This window comes from Phyllostomus discolor, chromosome 9 (assembly GCF_004126475.2).
Source record: "Phyllostomus discolor isolate MPI-MPIP mPhyDis1 chromosome 9, mPhyDis1.pri.v3, whole genome shotgun sequence".
NCBI lineage: Eukaryota > Metazoa > Chordata > Mammalia > Chiroptera > Phyllostomidae > Phyllostomus > Phyllostomus discolor.
The window spans coordinates 94,123,662-94,142,324 of record NC_040911.2 but is presented as its reverse complement, the minus strand read 5'-3'; the positions used below and the strand labels follow the sequence as shown (position 1 = coordinate 94,142,324).

The window sequence follows — 18,663 nt, the reverse complement described above, 5'->3', positions numbered from 1 at the left end:
CAGTCCCTGCCGAGGGTTTTAGTTCATCTCTCTGGTCTGTAGTATCCTAGGTTAGGGTGGAGACCTTCTTCCCCTCCCCCAGCTCTTCCCGCTCAACTTTCCAAGCTGTTTAATTCCTCCACAAAGTGTTCCAGGGGCGTGCTGGGCACAGGGCACGCACGAGTCCGTCCTTCGCCTAGGGGAGATGACACGCGGCCACGTGAGAAGGCTCGAGAAGACCGCTGGTCTGTATCCGGGGGAGCTGGCGCTCCATCCTGGTCACGCACCTAACTGAACGAAGGGCACCAAGCAAGCCAGCCCTCTCTCTGGACCTCAGTTTCCCCGTCAACAAAATAATGGCTTTGATGTCTTCCCCTTCTGCACCTCGGTGACCGTGACGGAGGAGCTGGACGAAGGTGCTGTAAGGCATTTACTGGAAGCTGACTGCTTAATTACATTAGTATGTGGGAGGGGCCACGGGACACTGCTGAAGGAAGAGAAGAGGTCAGGCTGAGCCTGGCTCCTTCCACCCCCTTTATTTTGGAGCGGAATTGTTTCTCTGGGAGAAAACCCAAAAGAATTCGCTAAACAAGTCCTGGGGGACGTTGAGAAAGAGGCTGCATAAACAGCTGAGTAAGATAAAGCGGGAGGAGAATCCTGCTGTCCTTATTAGGGACGAACAGGGACCAGCAGCAGGGACCAACAGGGTCACAAGAGATCATCCTCACCACTGGCATTTGCAGAGTGCTTGAAGGGGAAGACACAGAAACCTCTCTGCTTCCGTGCGCCGTGGGAAGCCACGTGACACGTATAGGCATCACGAGCATCAGTTTGGGAATCGGAGATACGGATCTGAGTCCTGTGTGACTTAACTTCTCTGAACTCCAGGAGGTGGTGGTGGTGGTTTTTGTTTTTGTTTTTTTTTTTAACTGTAAAATGGAATGCTAGGGCCTGTCTGTTAGGACTGTGAGAACAAAATAACGTGTGAGGAAACTGAAAGCCTCTGACCCAAACCAAGTGTTGACACACATTGGCTCTCATTGCTGAAGTACATAATCTCATTTTATGAGAATCTGGGATCCAGGGGCTACACTGTTCATCTCTGTTTCCTGAATAGACAAATGAAACCCAGGGAAGCTGAGTGACGTGCCCAAGGTCACACGGCTCAGGAGGAAAGGGCCAGACCTGAAAAAAAGAAGTCTCCGTTAGGCCAGCATGCCCGCCAATGCTACTTCTCAAAATGGCTATTTCACCGAGCCTGGCCCTTGTTCCTGAGTGGGGTCATCACCCCCTCTTAGAAAAATGAGCTGAGTGCATTGAAGTGAGTGGGCAAGGGGTGGGAGGGAGAGTTTCCCTGGGTTCGGCCAGGCCAGGGATGAGGACAGCCGGCCAATCTTTTGCTTAAAGAGAACATTTGGGGCCAGGAAGGAAGAGGCGGCACTCACCTGTCACCTGTTCCACCACCAAAGTGCTGTGTGGCCCGATGTAGGTCTGGGCTTCATCTCTCTCCCCCTCCCCCCGAGAGGCGGATCCGGTTTGTGTTAAAGCTACCGGGATGGGGAGCTGGGGCTGGAGCTCTGCTGGGAAGGCAGCAGCTGTTTATAAGGCTGTGATAATTTGTAACCGAACCGGAATTTTAATCAGTTCTCAGAAAATTCTGAAGCTCATCAAGAAAGGGCCAAGCCAACAGGCTCTCTGTGGGGGCGGGGGAGTAGGCTTCCAGTTGTGAGTGTGGGAGACACGGTTTGTTCCTGTATCATTACTCATTGTGTCCTTTTCCATACGGACAACTGGGAACCTACTTTTGCCCCACCCTGCACCAGGAGGGAGAGTGCGGATCGGAGGGCTGCCCCACAGTTTGGTGGAAGAAAAAGAACACCAGCCTGTAACCCGGGCAGCGCGGCAGTCACCGGCTCAGGGACCTGTGTTCCCTGTTCCTAGCCGGGGATGACCCTGACCTACCTCTCTGTGTGTGCCTCGGTTTCCCAACGTAAAACAAGAACCAACATGGCATTGATCCTGCACGGTGCTTATGTGGGAAAGTGCCTGACACACACGGCAAGTTGGAAAACACTTGCAAAAACACGCTGGAACGTCTTAATAGTAAAGATGTTGTTTTCTAACTCTGACTCAGTTGCACCGTCCTCTGCCCTGAGGATGATGTGACGAGCCACAAAAAAGGCTGAGAATGTCGGGAAGTCTGGAAAGGGGCCCAGAGCTTCTCCAGCACACCAGGAGGGGGAGGGAACTGAGGCCTGCACTGGCTGGCAGGGCTGCACTGGGCGCGGAGGGCCTGGGGGCCAGCCAGGCCACCGTTGGTTCCTCTGGACCTTTATTCCAGGAGCCTGAGTGGCATCAGCAAAGGAGCCTGGGCTCTTCACAGGTCAGCCTTACTGAGGTCCCCTCAGGGCTTTGCTGTTTTGTTTCGTCAGTTACTTGACCGAAAGTAACAGTAAGGAGCCCATTCATAGAAACAAAGATCCAGTTTTCTTCTACAACATCCATTCGGCAACACTTGCCTTGCGGACTAGGTCACTGCGCACTGGTGACAATCCAGGAAGGAGGACCACGGCGACACCAGCACACTCATCTTGTCTGCTGACCATGGCAGGTACCCTCTGGGGCCCGGGGCCATGCTGGGTGCTGAGCACTCTGTACCGCAGGGCGCTCCGGCTCCGGCAGCAGGAAGACCTGTCGGTGCCGGGCTCCCCCTGCCACTGCACCTTGAAATCCTCCTCAGCCGTGAGACGTCAGATTAAATGTCAGCTCCCTCTGAGCCAAGCTGGCTCCCCCTTCCGTCTGTGCCCTGCGGCACCTCTGTTTCCCCTCTCCTGACCCTTAACGCGTGTCATGGGAAGTACATGTTACATGCTTCTTTCCTGCCAGACTGTGAACTCCACGAGATCAACAGCATGTCTCTCTTGTCCCCTGGTACAGAATAGGAAACCCAATACACGCTTTCTAAACACACAGCCTCACTTACCCTGGACAGACCAGGCTGGAGGTAAAGAAAGCAGTAACACGCTTTCAAAAAAAGCATCACGTTTCTGAAACTGCAAACCAGGCTTCAACCCTTGCACAGCCGGCCCCCACCCACTCCTGCAGCTCACGAGGGCCACGGAGCTCTGCAGGGCTCCGTGCAAAGACGGGGAGGCTCTTCAAGTGGAAGATCTGCCTGGGGCCACTCAGGGGCTTCTAGTATGAGCCCAAACCCCCTTACTCGACCCCTGAAGTACCCCAAGTCTCGAGTCCCGAGTCTCGCAGCTGCTCAGGTACCCCGCAGTGAAGTGCACCCATCCCACACAGAAACAGTGGCCCCCAGGCAGGACGAGGCCCACGGGACACACACACAACCGATTCCAGAGGAAACCAAGGCCTACTTCTTTCCTTTTCCTTTTTTGAAAGATCTTTTTTTATTTATTTTTAGAGAGGGAGGAAGGGAGGGATAAGGAGAGGGAAAGAGACATCAGTGTGTGAGAGAAGCATCAATGTGTGGTTGCCTCTCGCACACCCCCCAACCGGGGACCAGGCCCCACAACCCGGGCGTGTGCCCTGACTGAGAATCAAACTGCTGACCTTTCGCTCTGCAGGATGACGCTCAACCAACTGAGCCACGCCGGTCAGGGCGAGGGCAAAAAAAAAAAAAAAAAAAAAAAAAAATTCTTGTATCTTCCGAGAGTTTCTGGATACTGTATCCATAAACCATGAAATAAACTGATAACACTGGGCTCTTGGAAATGAACAACATGAACACTGGAATTAATAATTCAGTAGAAGGACTGGAAAATAAGAAAAGGAAATTTTTCAAAACACAGGGGAAACATTCCACAGGATCAAAAAGGACGTCGACAGAGGAGACAACCCAGGGAGTTCACGGTCAGCCTGAACAGGACGGTACCGCAGGGAACTATCTACTGGTAAGAAATCCTGAGGAAAAAACCCCAGAGCTGAATCAGGGAGACTGCACCTTCAAACTGAAAAGTTGAAGAACGTGTTGGGAAGGATGGAGAGAGACCACAGCTAGACGAGGTTTCCTAATGTTCCAGAATTCAAAGTGGAAAAAATCCTGAAAGTTTCTAAAGAGACAAAGAGGCGACTTCAGGAGAAAAGAATCCGACTGGTGTCAGGCTTCCTACCAGCAGGGCCGGGGCCCGAGGACGGCGGCGCCTGCGAGTGACGCGATCTGCGGGAAAAGCCCCGCGGGGACGCGGCCTGGCGCCGGGAGTCCAGGGCACGAGACGTCTGCAGACCCGCAGGACTGAGAACAGTTTCCCTCCGGGCACTGCTCTCTCAGCGAACCCCTGGGGATCACATGTCACCTCAACACCTACACGGGGGGCTGGATAGAAGATTCGAGAAACAGAGATCTCCTGAGCGAGGTGAAAGGGAATGTCCAGGATGATGAGCTGATGGACGGGCCGAGACAGCGCCCGTCTGACTGCGGGAGGAGAGGGGGCGGTTCTAGGAAAGCAGAACTGATGACGGGCTCCTCGACAGGTGTGCTGAGAACTGTATTGGAAGTCTCCAGGGAAGTGTGGAAAGACTTAGCAGTGAGAACAGAAAAACCAGAAAGGTGAGCACATTAAAGCAGCAGCTACTAGAAGGCCAGGCAACGCAGCCGCACAGAGAGGAGACACAGTTCGAAGGGTGCTGGCTCGGTGGCAGACACGTGCCACGCTGTGACACTGGAAAACACGGAACATGGGGGAATCGGGGTGCAGTATTGGGAGGACAGGGTCAGGAGGGCGAGTGGAGCTGCGGGGCCGAAGCTAAGGCCTCCGGGGCCCGTCAACCATGACGCCCGCAACCGATAGACGGAGAAAGCAGTATGGCCACATGCAGGCTTGGTCTGGATGTGGTTTGAACAAAAACACTTGAGTCCATCGGAGATCTTTGTAAATAATAAGGAACCGTTAATTATTTTATGTGTGATTATGGCCGTATGGGTGTGTCTATACGCGCACACACGTATACACAAGTCCTTACTCTCTCAGAGACACGTGCTGATGTAGCCACTGATGAAAGGACCTACCCAGAGCGGGGCTGTAGGCACGGACCAGTAACGCTGGTCTTGACTCTCGAAGCTGCGTGATGGGTGGTACATTACACTAGTCCCCTTCGTTGTGTATGCATTTGAAAATTTCCACAATAAGAAAGTGTTTCAAGAAGAGATAGCTACATAAGCATATTGTTCAAGATATAGTAAAAAATACTAGAACAAACAGCTAATAGGACCAAATGTGCAGACTCCCAGCAACAGAGCAGGAGGGAAGGAATGGCAGGGGTGGAGGCAGGGGAGGGCTGTGTTGTGTAAGTTTGACATTTGACCTTAAAAGAACAAAGCAAATGATGTGCATGGGCCATTCTGACAAAAACAGAATTTTAAAAAAAGAAATGGAGGGAATACTATTTAGAGAAATGGAGGTAACTGCCAGAAGAGTTCAAAGCAGAAACCTTAAATGGCTGCCCCAGAGTGAGGGGGTAAGCAGGATAATGGATAACGGTGCATTTCTGGACTCGAAGACTTCTTTTAATGATGTTCATATCCTTCCTTCCTCCCTTCCTTCCTTCTATTCATTATTTTTAATTCTCATCCAAGGGTGTGCGCTGGATTTAGAGAGAAAGGAAGGCAGAGAGAGAGAAACATCAATGCAAGAGAGAAACACGGACTGGCCGCCTTCCATACACACCAAAACTGGGTCTACGCCCTGACCAGGAATCGCACCCACAACCTTTTGATGCACAGGACAATGCTCCAACCACCTGAGCCACCTGGCCAGGGCTGTATTACCTGTATTTTTTTAAATGTTGCTCTGGCTGGGTAACATCTGGCTCAGTTGGTTACAGCATCATCCAGACACTCCAAGGTTGTGGGTTCGATCCCTGCTCAGCACACACAGCGGTCAACCAGTAAATGCGTGAATGGGTGGAAGGACAAATCACTGTTGGCGGCTCAGTCTCTCTCTCTCCCCCCTTTGTTCTCTCTCTCTCTCTCTCTCTCTCTCTCTCAAATCAATGAAAAATTTTTTTACTCTCACCTAAGGACATGCTTATTGATTTTAGAGAAGGGGAAGAGGGAGAGAAACACTGATCCACTGCCTCTCGCACGCGCCCAGACTGGGGACCGAACCTCAGCCCAGGCATGTGCCCTGACCAGGAATCAAACCCGTGATCTTTGGGTTTATGGGATGATGTTCCAACAAACCAAGCCACACCAGCCAGGGCTTAATAAGTAAATTTTTTTAAACATTATCTATTATCAGTTATTGCCGTTGCTAATCAGCAGGGCCCTTGCTAATCTTCACATCTACAAACCGAATCTGTGTCTCCAGGGGAGGAACACCAAACTACCCGGGGCAAATACCTCCACCTTAAATGTAACAATAACTAGTGCTGCCACTTCACTGTTGTCTACCATTTGTCAGTGCTTTACATTAGTCATTTTTCATCTCTGCAGCATTCCTGCCAGGCAGGTATTGGCGTCCCCATCTCACAGACGAGAAGACTGAGCCCGAGAGACTTTGGCCCTTTGCTTGAGGTTACAGAGGAGGCCAGGCTTGGGAGGCTCTTCCCACCACCCTCCCTCCCTCCCCTTTCCGTTCCACTAGTTCGCTATAGTCCAGACGGACTTCTCCATGACCTTCCTCATCGACTCCATGAAACGAAAGACAGGATTATCCTCACTTGGCAAACGAAGAAACTACAGCTAAGAAAAGCTGGGTAACGTGCCTAAGAATCCAGTCCTTTCTTTCATTCCCTCACCATCTATCCCCTCCACCACAAAATGTCAAGTTGCGCATCCGCCTCACGGGCATCTGACAGAACAGCCACTGTAAATGAACGCAGTGGAAGCAGGAATCTTTTCTTAAGACTTGTCTTCTCCGAAGGAAATACGGTAATAAACCGAGGAGTGTCCTCAGTTGCTCTACTGTCAGCTGCCCGCCCGCTGGCATGGAGCAGAGCAGCTGTCGGCCCGGGCGGCCTGCAGCGGCTCTGGGGGCCGGTGCCACCCTGCTTGGCTCCCGAAGGAAGGAAGGAACGAGCCGTGCACACTTCTGCCCTGAAGAGGGAAATGTCTCTCTCCTAAATCCGCTTCAGTCGAGGCTGTGCGGCCTCAGGCTTTTCACAGTTGCCAGGAATCTGGGCTTGGTGGCTCTAGGGCAGAGGCAAGTTTGCGAAGCTGCACAACAGACCGTGTAGGAGAGCAGCCCAAAACGGGGCCTGGAGGGCCCGCATATCTGGCCCTCTCGAGCCCCGCGCAGTCGAGAAGCAGCCCAAGAGCTGGGCCCCAGTGCCGGGCTGCTCCGGCATCTGAACGACGGCCAGGCAGCAACCAGGGGGAAGAAGCTGTTTTCGTGAGTTCAAACTATTTCTAGCACCAGCAATCTGCACATATTTGGATGACAAATCCCTGAGCTTCAAGTGAGCGGTGGTGCTTTGCTCCTGGACAATCTCACCGAACACATTCCCTCCCCACTCCACCCCCGGACCTGCTCCCTAACACATGTTGCCCTTAGGGTGTTTTATTTAAGTTGCGGAGTTTTGAAAGATTATAAAAAGAAACTACATTTTAAGAACACTGCCTTAATCCATTTGCCTCTGAGTTTAAGCTACGAAGTAAGGTTTGCTTTCAGGCTTGAATCAGAGCCTAAACTCTAATACATGTGTATGCTAAAAAACACACAACTGAAACGAAAACAGCACCTGAACGAGGTCTCCAGCTTCACAGGTACTAACTACACTGTTGCCATGTTGCTGAGCCCTGCTCAAGACCCACAGAGAAGGGTTCTTATGACAGTTTACGTAGGATGGTAAAGGCTGCACAGAACAGATCTGCAAACAATGTGTAATCACACAGACATTCCAAACGAACAAAAGACGTCTCACCACCCACCGAAGCAGGGCCAGCGTCCTGGGATCAACAGCGCCCTTCCCCCGCTGCACTCCAGACAGCAGAGGCCTGACTGTAGGAAACGAGGTGCAGAGCCTTCTGCAGGGTTTTAACTCACAGAAGGTGGCGTGCATCCCCCTGCCAACCAATGTGTCGGGCAAAACCAGCCCACCTCTAAAATCTGTCTTGTTTCTACAGCAGATGCCATGCTTACCGGCCGCGTCCCCCGAGCCAGGCACCAATTCCGAAGGGGAAAAGTGGTTGTTAATCTTCATGTGCAGGTTTACAGTTGTGAGTACGCAAGACAGTTTGCTCTATCTTGTACTGTTATTTATTCTTGTATTACTTACTCGTATTATTTGTCATCTTATTATTTGGTATCCTTAATTATGATTTATCTTTTAGATAACGCGGGCTGGTCACTGAACACCTGCATGCCCACCTCTGTGCGCCCCCCGGACACCGGCGGACGTGACGGCGGCTTCCCGTCCTGCCACGCGGTGCGGGCAGGAAGCAGCCCGGAGAGAAGGGCAGCAAGTGAGAAGAAAGGTTTACGGTGTGCAGAGTGATGCTGGGCAGCTACACGAGGGTAGGACACAGAAGGGACGAACTTGTTTTCCTTCCCCTCGGCTACAGGAGCTCATCAGAAACAAGCAGAAGGGTCTCTACACAAGCTTTCAATGACCCCACTTTTTAAAATCAGGACGGAAGTGCCAAGAAAAAGTCAAGAAAAGAAACATATCTATGCCCAGTGCACACGTGCATTACTGTAGGAAGACTCTGCAGGTCAACTCACCAATCCTACAAGATTTTTAGTGCATGCAATCTCTGGTCCCACAAGTTTACTTCTAGAAATTTAAAGAATAAAGTCTCATCCTTCATAACTTAGCTAAAATGTCGCCCTGGCTAGTGTGGCTCAGTGGATTGAGTGTAGGCTGTGAACCAAAGGCTCACCGGTTCAATTCCCAGTCAGGGCACGTGGGTTGCTGGCCAAGTCTCCAGTGGGAGGGAATGTGAAAGGCAACCACACACTGATGTTTGTCTCCCTTTCTCCTTCCTTTCCGCTCTCTCTAAAAATAAATAAATAAAATCTTAAAAAAAAACTTAGCTAAAATGTCACCTCTTCAGGACTTCCCCACCCCACCCAACTCAGCTAACCACCCAACTATCACATCACTGTAACTGTCCGCCCAGCGTTTCTATGTTTCTTGTTCATTAAATTTATTCACTGCCTGTTTTTCACTGCTACCTCCTTACCCCAATAAAATGTGAGCTTTATAAAGCACAACAACCTGGTCTGTCTACCGCACTGTTCTTCCTATGTGTTAGACACTAGCCGACGACTTTCCATGACCATCTCATTTAACTCCGGCAGCCGTACTGTTAGACGGGATGATGGGAAGCAGGAGGGAGATACGTCTCACCCATTCATTCAGCAGTCCCAAGCCCGGAACAGTAAGACTGCCGGGTGTGCCGAACATCACGAGCAAAGACAGTGCAGGAGGTGGGGAGCCCTTGAGACTCTGTGCTGGGAAAGGGAGGCTCTAGCAATTTCACTAAGACAGAGTGTACATTAACCTCAAGGTCTGGAAGGCGGAAAAGGAGGAGTACCTAGAGGCTGACACCGTAGGTAACTCTGGAGTCTCGATAGTCTGGGCTCTCGGACTAGCTGGTTGTTCGCTTGTAGCTTTTTGCTCAAGTGTATAGACAAACTTGCAGCTTCACTTTTCAATATATATATGTAAGGCACTCAGATTAGCTGAGCGCCCACTTGCAGCCTTGTGCTCCAGTGTATTTCATAAATAAACTTACCGTCATCTCATTTCCACTACGCATGCTGTCTCCCGCTTAATTCTTCTCTTGTGAGCAAGGCAGGAACAGAGGAGGGGGAGACCCCCAACTCGGGTCTTCCTGATAATAATAGGAAGTTTCTGTTATCGTCCCACTTTAGGATGAGCAAACCGAGGCAGAGCTGAAGTCTAGCAAGTGGCCGGTGGCAATGGGGACATAGACACTGGTGAGTATGATTACAAAGCCATGCTCTTAATTAAGCCCCTCTCTCAAAATGAACCCAAAGTTTCCATGTGTACACTTTTTGACCAAGTAATTCTAGTTCTGGAAATGTATCATTTGGAGATAATCAGACAAGATTACATTGTTAGGTACAGCTTTACTGCAGATTGTCTGTAGCAGCAAACATTGGAAACATGTTCAGGCCAGTCGCCAGTCGGCTCGCTATGCACCTCAAGTTTATTTTTTGGTCAACAGAAGCCTGCATATCAGAGACTGTGAGATTTAAGGAGACAATGCACAGTAACTGGTTTGAAGTCAGGGTTTTTGCTGTTGCTATATGCATTGAAATCTCTAAAAGGATAAAGATATACCAAATTGTTAACAGAGGTGGTTGTGGGAAATCCTAGCGAGTGAGTATGCAAGCAGGGTTTATCAAGGGGCCTTGCTGAAGTGGGGAAGAAGGCAGAGGCAAGGGCAGTGAGGGTTAGGGCTAGGCGCCAGGTCCTCTGTCGCCTCCCCCAGGGGAACAACAAGTGTGTGGAGGGTGGTTCACCCAGATTCTTATCTTGCTCCAGGCCACCTCTTGTCATTCCGAGTAAAACAGACAGGTGACTGGAGACAGTTAATCAGGGTTAAGGCAGTTAACTAAAGTTATTTATGGACTTTCTCTGAGTGCTGCGGACCCCCTCTTACTAAAACAGATAGTGACCAGAGGCAGCAACTGACAGAAGCTGTTTTATGGGCTTCTTCTCTGGGCGCCGTGGGCCCCCTCCCACCTTCCCCCTCCTGCATGTTCTAACTTCTGCCTAACAACTTCAGACTAGCCTCGCCCCTCCACTTCCTTTTTTGGCTCCAGGACTTACTAACAGCAAATGAAACAACAGGTGGGAATGATTGACATGAACACTGAGCACAAGCAGAGGAAGGCAGCAAGAGGCCAGGACACTGGTGCCACTTTAAATAGCCAGCCTGCTCCTCCGGACTTCTGATTCCTCTCGGTCTGCATAAAAATATCTCATACAAAACAAATCAAAACAAAAACCAGAGCCCCTTTCTCTAATAAACAGCAACCATTGGTTTTTTAATGCTACTTTAAGTAAAAGGAATTAACACACTTGAAGAATGTTCTGAAAAACTCATCTAATGCTAAGAGAAGCCTGCAACCCACATTGCTGGTTTGCACTGCTGTGTCAGCCAATATTTTCTGACCTCTGAGATAATAACAGTGTCTGCTATTTGGACTGTATGGGGCACGTTCCCATACATTGTCTCATTTCTTCTGCAACACAGTATCTCTTTGTAAGTGCTTATATTCCCATTGAATAAAAAAAAAAGCAGAGGCAAAGGAAGGCAAAGTGACTTGCCTAGGGTCACTTACAGCTTGTGAGTCCTGCAGCCAAAGTCGAGTACATTCAGACCTACCCTGTCCTCAGCTCACAGGGGAAACGCCAGTAATGACAGAAACAGCAAGGCCAGGAGAGGTAGCAACAGGGGTAAGAGTGGAGAGAATGAGTCCTCGTGGCACTGTTAGAGCATGGGTGTAGGCGCAAATCCTGGCTCCATCTTCCACTTACTAGCTGTGTGACCTCAGGCAAATCACTTAACCTCTCTGAATTCTGATATCTCATTTGTAAACTAAAGAAAATAACAGTGTCTATTGCATTTAAATGTGGGGAGGTGGAGGGAAGAACAGGCGGTAGAATGAGAAGTACAGAGATGCTAATGTCTTCGTCTTTTCCAGAGCCACAAAGGGAGTGGATTAAGACCATTATTTCAGCCAACGGATGGACTAAGTTTCCCAAACCCCTCCAGTGATGGGTGCCATCACCCTGGTGAATGAGTCAAAGGCATGGCTGAGCTTAAAAATTAAAAGCGAGTATGGGAAAGTTCGTGAGGTCAAATAAACAGCACAAATCCAGTGAGATGAGCAGGCGCCAGAGCCTTCGAAGACACCGGCATTTCGAGTAACACAGAGCTGCTCATCCAAGTTAACTGCCTGAGAGGAGAAATGAGGAAGAAAACGTGTGTATGTATAAATTATTTAGAATTCGGGACACCCCAATTACTAAAAACTAGTTTAAGTAAAAAAACAGTGGCTTTCAGGAGAAAGCCTGGGTAAGTGGAAGAAAGGTTATTTTACATTTTTCTATCTTTCTGCCCTACCTGGATGTTTGTTTTTGTGTACATGTATTTTATAATTTTTGTTAAATTGGCAAAAGAAGGAAGGTTGGTGGTATTCTGCCATCACCTACCATAAGAAATAGTAATGGGTTGCATAACACGAATATAAATTTCAGAATAAAGGAAATCCAGTCTTACGATGACTGGAATAGGTGTTCTGCTTTAAAAGTGCCTTATTAAAGGTTTCTTTGTAATGAGAATACCCAGTGTTGTGGAGACACAGAAAAACGTAGGTGAAAATGCAAAATGCCTCAACATTCCTGAAAGGCAATTTGGTAATACATACGGAAATCTTAAAAACAAAACAAAACATGTAAGAAGCATATCCGGGAAGTATTCAGCCACACGCTATGTAAGAGACAGTCACTTATTAAGATACAAGATACAGGAAACATTGTACACAGGACAATGATGCCTCCATCCCCTTCAAAGCGGGCACCTTGGGACCTCACACAGTTCTCCCGATCCCCATCAGCTGCCCTGCAATATTTTCCTGAATCTCATCGACGGTCTGACATCTCTTCCCTTTCAAAGCTGATTTTAGTTTTGGGAAAAGCCAGAAGTTGCAGGGCGCCAAATCTGGGCTGTGGTGGGGCTGAGTCACCTGGGTGATTTGATGTTTCGCCAAAAAACTCTGCAGGAGGCGCGATGCGTTAGCGAGCACATTGTCGTGATGAAGCTGCCAGTCGCCAGTTGCCCACAGCTGCAGCCTTCTGAGTCGTCCAAATAGTTTCCGTGGAGGAATACTCAAACTTAATGCAAAATTCGATGCAGATTTGTTGCTCTGCTCACTCAGTCATTTTGAATGAGACACCACACAGTGCACATGCCCACTCAACTGTGTCTGCTGTCCCCCTGACTAGTACAGTGAAGCTGTCATTGTTCACACACACACACACTCCAGTCCGCTCTCCTTGGCTGCCGGGTCACATCGATGCCATGATGTTACTCAAACTGTTCTTGTTAGTATTAACAATGGCTGAACTTTTTCTGGATAGACCTTGTACACAGGGTATATATATGAAAAACTCTGTACTTTCTGCTCAGTTTTGCTTGAATTTAACACTAGTCTAAAAAAGTTTACTAATTTTAAAAAGTGTACATGCCCTCTGACCCAGTCATTTCACTTTAAAGAATTTATCCAAGAGAAATCATTATAAATGTATAGAAAGATATTTTTTAAAGAGTTTATTTATTTTTAGAGAGAGGGGAAAGGAGGGAGAAAGAGAGGGAGAGACACCTTGGCTGGTTGGCCCATAACCCAGGCATGTGTCCTGACTGGGAATTGAACTGGCGACCACTAGGTTCTCAGGCCTGTGCTCAGTCCACAGAGCCACACCAGCCAGGGCAGGTATGTGCAAAGATGTGCCTTAAGGTTGTTGACTTCAGCACTGCTTAGAATAGTAAAGAACTGAACACAATCCTAAAAGTCCACAATTAAGGAGTGGTTAAATAAAGTTTAACATATTTATAGAATGGAATATTGTGTAGTCACAATAAGTAATATTATAGAAAAATATCTAATGGCATGAAAAAAGTATTGTTTTAATGTTAAGATGTATTGAGTTGCCCAAGAAGTCTGTTTAGTTTCCTCTGTAAAATAAAAGACACATTTTTCATTTTCACCAATAACTTGACTGATTTGGGTATTTTGAGCATTTGGCTATCTCCCGCTATTGGCTTCTAGTGGGTAGAGGCCAGGGGTGCTGCCAAACATCTTCCAGTGCATGAGACAGCCCCACAGCAAAGAGTTATTTGGCCAAAATGTCAACGGTACCAAGAAACTTCACAAACCACTTTTAATATGTATGTTTACTCAGTCACAGCAACTTCTCCATACAGTGGACAAATGTTTCTTTGCATTTTAATTGCGTTTTTACCTTTCTAGAAATAATAAAGCATAATATACCAAAGATGTTGCGTGTTTTTTCCACTGGCAATATTAAAATGGTGGCACAAAAATTTACCAGTTTTGATAAGTTTTTTTAAAAATGCATGATGATATGACAGCTGTCACAATACAATCTAAATCTAACCAAATTGTTCTGAATGAAGTTAAAGACAACTAAGCACTACTAGAGCCATCCTATGGAAAAAGACGTAACGGACTGTTTGGCCAACCCAACCTATAGTAGGGTTTCATATTTGGAAAAGGAAATACAGTATTTTGAATTAAAAAAGGAGACAAATGTAATAACACTGAAGATAATTTTTTCATCTTTCGGCCTGCTGTTATTTTAATTTTTTCTAAAAAGCATTACTTTTATAATAAAAACACAGTATTACTTCCATAAAAAGAAAAACATAAAAAGCTATTTTTAACTCCCTTTGGAGGATACACACCAAATGCTATGAAAATGCACATACTCTGACTTACAAGTGAGAGACATTTACAGCAGTGACTTATAACAGCGAGGAAAGTGGAAACAATCATAATATCAAACACGCTGTCTGGCCACTGAATGATGGGAGAGACAGGAGCCGCCCTCTGCCAGCTGAGCTAGGTCTCTGGCCTGGCCTGGGAGGTGTGCTGTCGGCCTGAGCCCGGTAAGGGAGGGCGGGCACTGGGACCCTTCGGACGTGAGAAACGCACACCGGAAAGTGGAAGTGAGGTCTCCAAACTCAGTTCAGGCACCTGAACCAGGAGTCATTGCATGACGGCACAGAGAAAGGAAGAGGAGAAAGGAAGGAGAGAAGCAGGTCCCGGGAAAAGAAAAAGGACGACTTTCAGGTGGAGGCAGGCCGCTCCTGCCAGAGGGAAGTGCTTGGCCGGAGCCCTGCTTCGAAGGCTCCGACGGGAGGGTCACAGAGCAAGGGCCCTAGAGCTTTCTTCTCACTTCCAGGGCGGGTCAGGCGGCTCCACCAGCTCAGCTGATAACTCTGCACCCAGTGGCTTCGGTACAGGGGGAGATTAAATCAAGGATAAGACTGCCAGTCCACAGAACCAGAGGTAACTTCAAACTAATGTGCAACAATGCCGCGATTTATAATATACAGAGACTATTTATTCAAGCTGCAAAGAGGCTTTTGTGTCCACAGATGGAAATTCTTAGCCAGGAACAAATTCCAGGCCCGAGTGAGAGCGGACGTGGAAAGAGAGCTGACTCGCAAAGGATAACGGGCCCGCCCCTCCCCCTCGGGCAGGACGAAGGCAGCCGGCCGTGCCTGCAGACACTTAACGTTTCTAAAAGTTTTTAAAAGTCCCAATTAGGAAAACAGAAAGAAAGATGATATACTTGACGATAAATTTAAACGAATTTGAAACAGAACAAAGCAGGCTGCCTCTCCTGTTACAGAAACTAGAGGAAGCTGGCTGGCTGAGAAGCTCAGTGCGAATGCAAAGGAAATCGGGAAGGGGAGAGTAGCGCTGGGACTTCTCCATCCCTCAGACCCCGCGGTGGGAGAATCAGGCTGCACCCGGGACATGGGGGGTAAGACCAGAAGGCTTTAGTCTGGGCTGAACATGTGACATGGGTTCAAAAAAGAGAAGAACAAAGTTACACCCGAATGTTAGTCCTTACAATCCGTATGCACCAACTGTTAGCTCCATATTGGCAAGTATCAGCAGAGATGACTCTGATTCATTCATTCACAGGAAAGACTGATCTCCCAAGTACTCCTCAATGTCCACTCGTCTCCGGCCATTTCCCAAGATTATCCATATGTTATGGCCCAGAGCTCTCTAGACTTTTAGTAATAGAATCCTCCATGACATGAAGACATCGTCATCTGAAGCTGAGGACCAGAAGGGACACTTAACAGAGCAAAAGGCAGTAGTAGTAGTAGCAGTAATAATAATAATAATAATAATAATAATAAAAATAAAAATAAAATTCCATTCCAGAAAGACGGGCTCACAGCAGTGAATGCAGCAACAAACGCTGGCACTCGAGCTGAGGTTTCTGGCTGAGGTTTCTGGACAGGATGCCCCAGGGGAACTCTGATTGAGGACATCATATACTCAGGGGGGTGGTACGAGGCCCAGAATGAACATATGAGCCCTGACCGCCCATCCTAGTCTCTTAGGACCCTCTTACACAGAGGTAGCCCCTGAACAAGTGACGGATCATTTTAAAGAACTCATACAGCAAGTAGCTCCTGTGACAACTGTTTCACCCTGCCACTATAGTGCCAAAGCAGCCACAGACGAAGTGCAGACACATTAAACCTGGCTGTATGACGACAGAACTCTATTTACAAAAACCAGCGGCAGGTCCCGTGTGGCCTGCAGGCCATGCACAGTCTGCCATGCCCTGCATTAGAGGAGGGGACGCTGCAGTCAAAGGCACGCAGTGTCCAGTTTTTGAAATAACTGTCTACAGCCACCTGAGGCGAGGTCCACACCGAAGGCAAAGCTCTTGCAAACGCAGCGGCTGCCGCTGCAGGCTAATGAGGAGCCAACGGCACCCACCCGCCCTGGAGGCCTTGCAGGGAACGACCAGCTGGCTTCTAGGGCTGTGCTGGGCGTAGCTCCTGAGGCCCAGCATCCGACGCCACCTGTGCTGAAGAAGGGAGTCACATCCCCGGTGGTGTTTTCTCTGAACAGCCTCCCTTGGTGTGGCCAGGCACTTCTCAGGGAAGGAACACTGCCCCGGCTGCTTTATCTTCATCTGAGCAATACTCAAGCCCAGATCTACCAGCTTCCTGGGGACTCTACAAGCTACCTTTCTGCTTACACCAACTAGAGCAGATTTTGTTGTTTGCTACTAAAAATTCTGGGCAGTACCCAGTAAGCACCTCCATTATACTTCTCGGCACAGTACGCTACGATTATTCGTTATGTTTCTGTTGACAGGGAGAATGTGTTTTATTCAACTCTGCAGCCCAGCTCCAGGCACAATGCCTGCCTGGCGAACGGCAGACACCTAAAAATAAGTACAGAGGAACTCACAGAAGAGAAAAAAACACAAACACCATGAAAACTACTGCTTTAGTTAAAATAGTGAGATGAGCAGTTTTTACATATTTTAATATATTTTCTTAAGTTTTTAGGTCAAAGTATCCTTCATCCAAGAGCAAGTAGCATAGTAGTACTCACATCAGGGACCAGGTCTAATGAAGAAAAATGCTTGCTAATTCTCTCTGTTGCCACTGGTAGGTCTGAAGTGAGCTTCAAAGGCCTGGAAGGTCTGCACGCCGAAGTCCAGAACAATGGCAGGAATGCGGAATCGCGACAGGAAGGCGTGCGTCCTCCTGCGCTCACAACTGCAGGCACTTACAACACACAGAGGGAGGGCGACGGGAAGTCACAGGGAGCTCGCTGGATGAGGTGGCGAGCCCTCCGACGCTGGCGGTCACAAGAAGAGCGGCCAGAGCTCACGGTAAGCCATGCCATACCACCACTTAGAGGCAGTTTATGGCTGAAATGAAGGTGCGCCCTCTCACGGCATCAGAAAACAGCAACTTTAACCTGGAGCAAGATGAGATCAAACTCGTGACGTGCCGTGAGGCTGGTGTCACTGCGGCACTGGACGGCTCTGAGAAACGAGAAGACGGAGAAAGGGCTCCGTCTAACACTGACCTTTTCCCCACCTGCAGGGCGCTCTGACTTCAGGGGCTCATCCCCGCTACTGTGAGTGAAAGGGATTCCGTGCCCTAAATCGAAGGCTCTACCACACCCTTTCTTTCCTGCAGTCAAACTTAACCTCTCCATCTACCTGAGAAGGTGAGGCCAGGAAGGAGAACCTTACACCTCACACTGAAAGTAACTCCTGGTGCATCTACAGATTCAAATGCAAAAATATCAAGCCACATAAGTACCAGAAAAAGACACGACATTTTAAAACTTCGCGAAGGGGGAGGCCTTTCCAAGTATGAATTAGAACTTAAAAATCCAGATGTCATGAAAGAAAGTGTTGACAAATTTGACCATGTATAAATAAAAATATTTTGCATGGCAAAAATCACGATGAGCAAAGTAAAAATCACATGTCAAACTGGGGGAAAAAACTGCATTTCATGGCATGAATGGCCTATGTCCTTGATCTAGAAAGAGCTTCTAGAAACTGGTAAGACCAAGCCCAACAACCCAAGTGTGACAATGAGGTCCGAACATGAAGGGGGAATGTACAGGAAACACACACGGCTCTGAACACGTGGGAAGCGGCGACCTCAGCTGACACTCTACTTCTCTTCCGCCGCCTCCGCCGCTGCAGAACACCGACAAGCGAGACGAGGCACCCCCGTTCGGTGACCGGAACTCTCACCCGTCTCTCATGTAGTCACACGCGGGCAGAACGCCATTTGCGAACCGAATAAATTCACACATGCTCTCTGCCTCGGCGAATCACTTCTAGGGATTTTACCGTGAGAGCATATATTCACGGTGTGCTGTGTGCTCACTGACTGCGCTGCCACAAAACGTTAGAAATAACCTCAGTATCTGTCCATAGGAAACGGGTTAAATAAGTCAGGCCCTTCTCAATAACAGAAGCCTGTGTAGCCATGTAAGTTAGATAGACAATGGTAATTATTTAGCGATACGAAAATATCCAAAGTGTATCTTTTTAAAAAGCCTGGTGTGGAACAATATGAACAGTATACTACTGAATTCGCGATAAAATATGCACGTTTACTTTCACACGTGTAAACTGTCTCTG

The 18,663-nt window shown here is 48.4% G+C and overlaps 1 protein-coding gene across 2 annotated transcripts in view; it reads right to left on the bottom strand.

Annotated features, from left to right (window-relative positions):
* The window catches only part of PKIG (cAMP-dependent protein kinase inhibitor gamma), a 72,239-nt gene that overhangs the window by 33,060 nt on the left and 20,516 nt on the right, over positions 1-18,663 (bottom strand). The gene's annotated exons all lie outside the window — the stretch shown is intronic.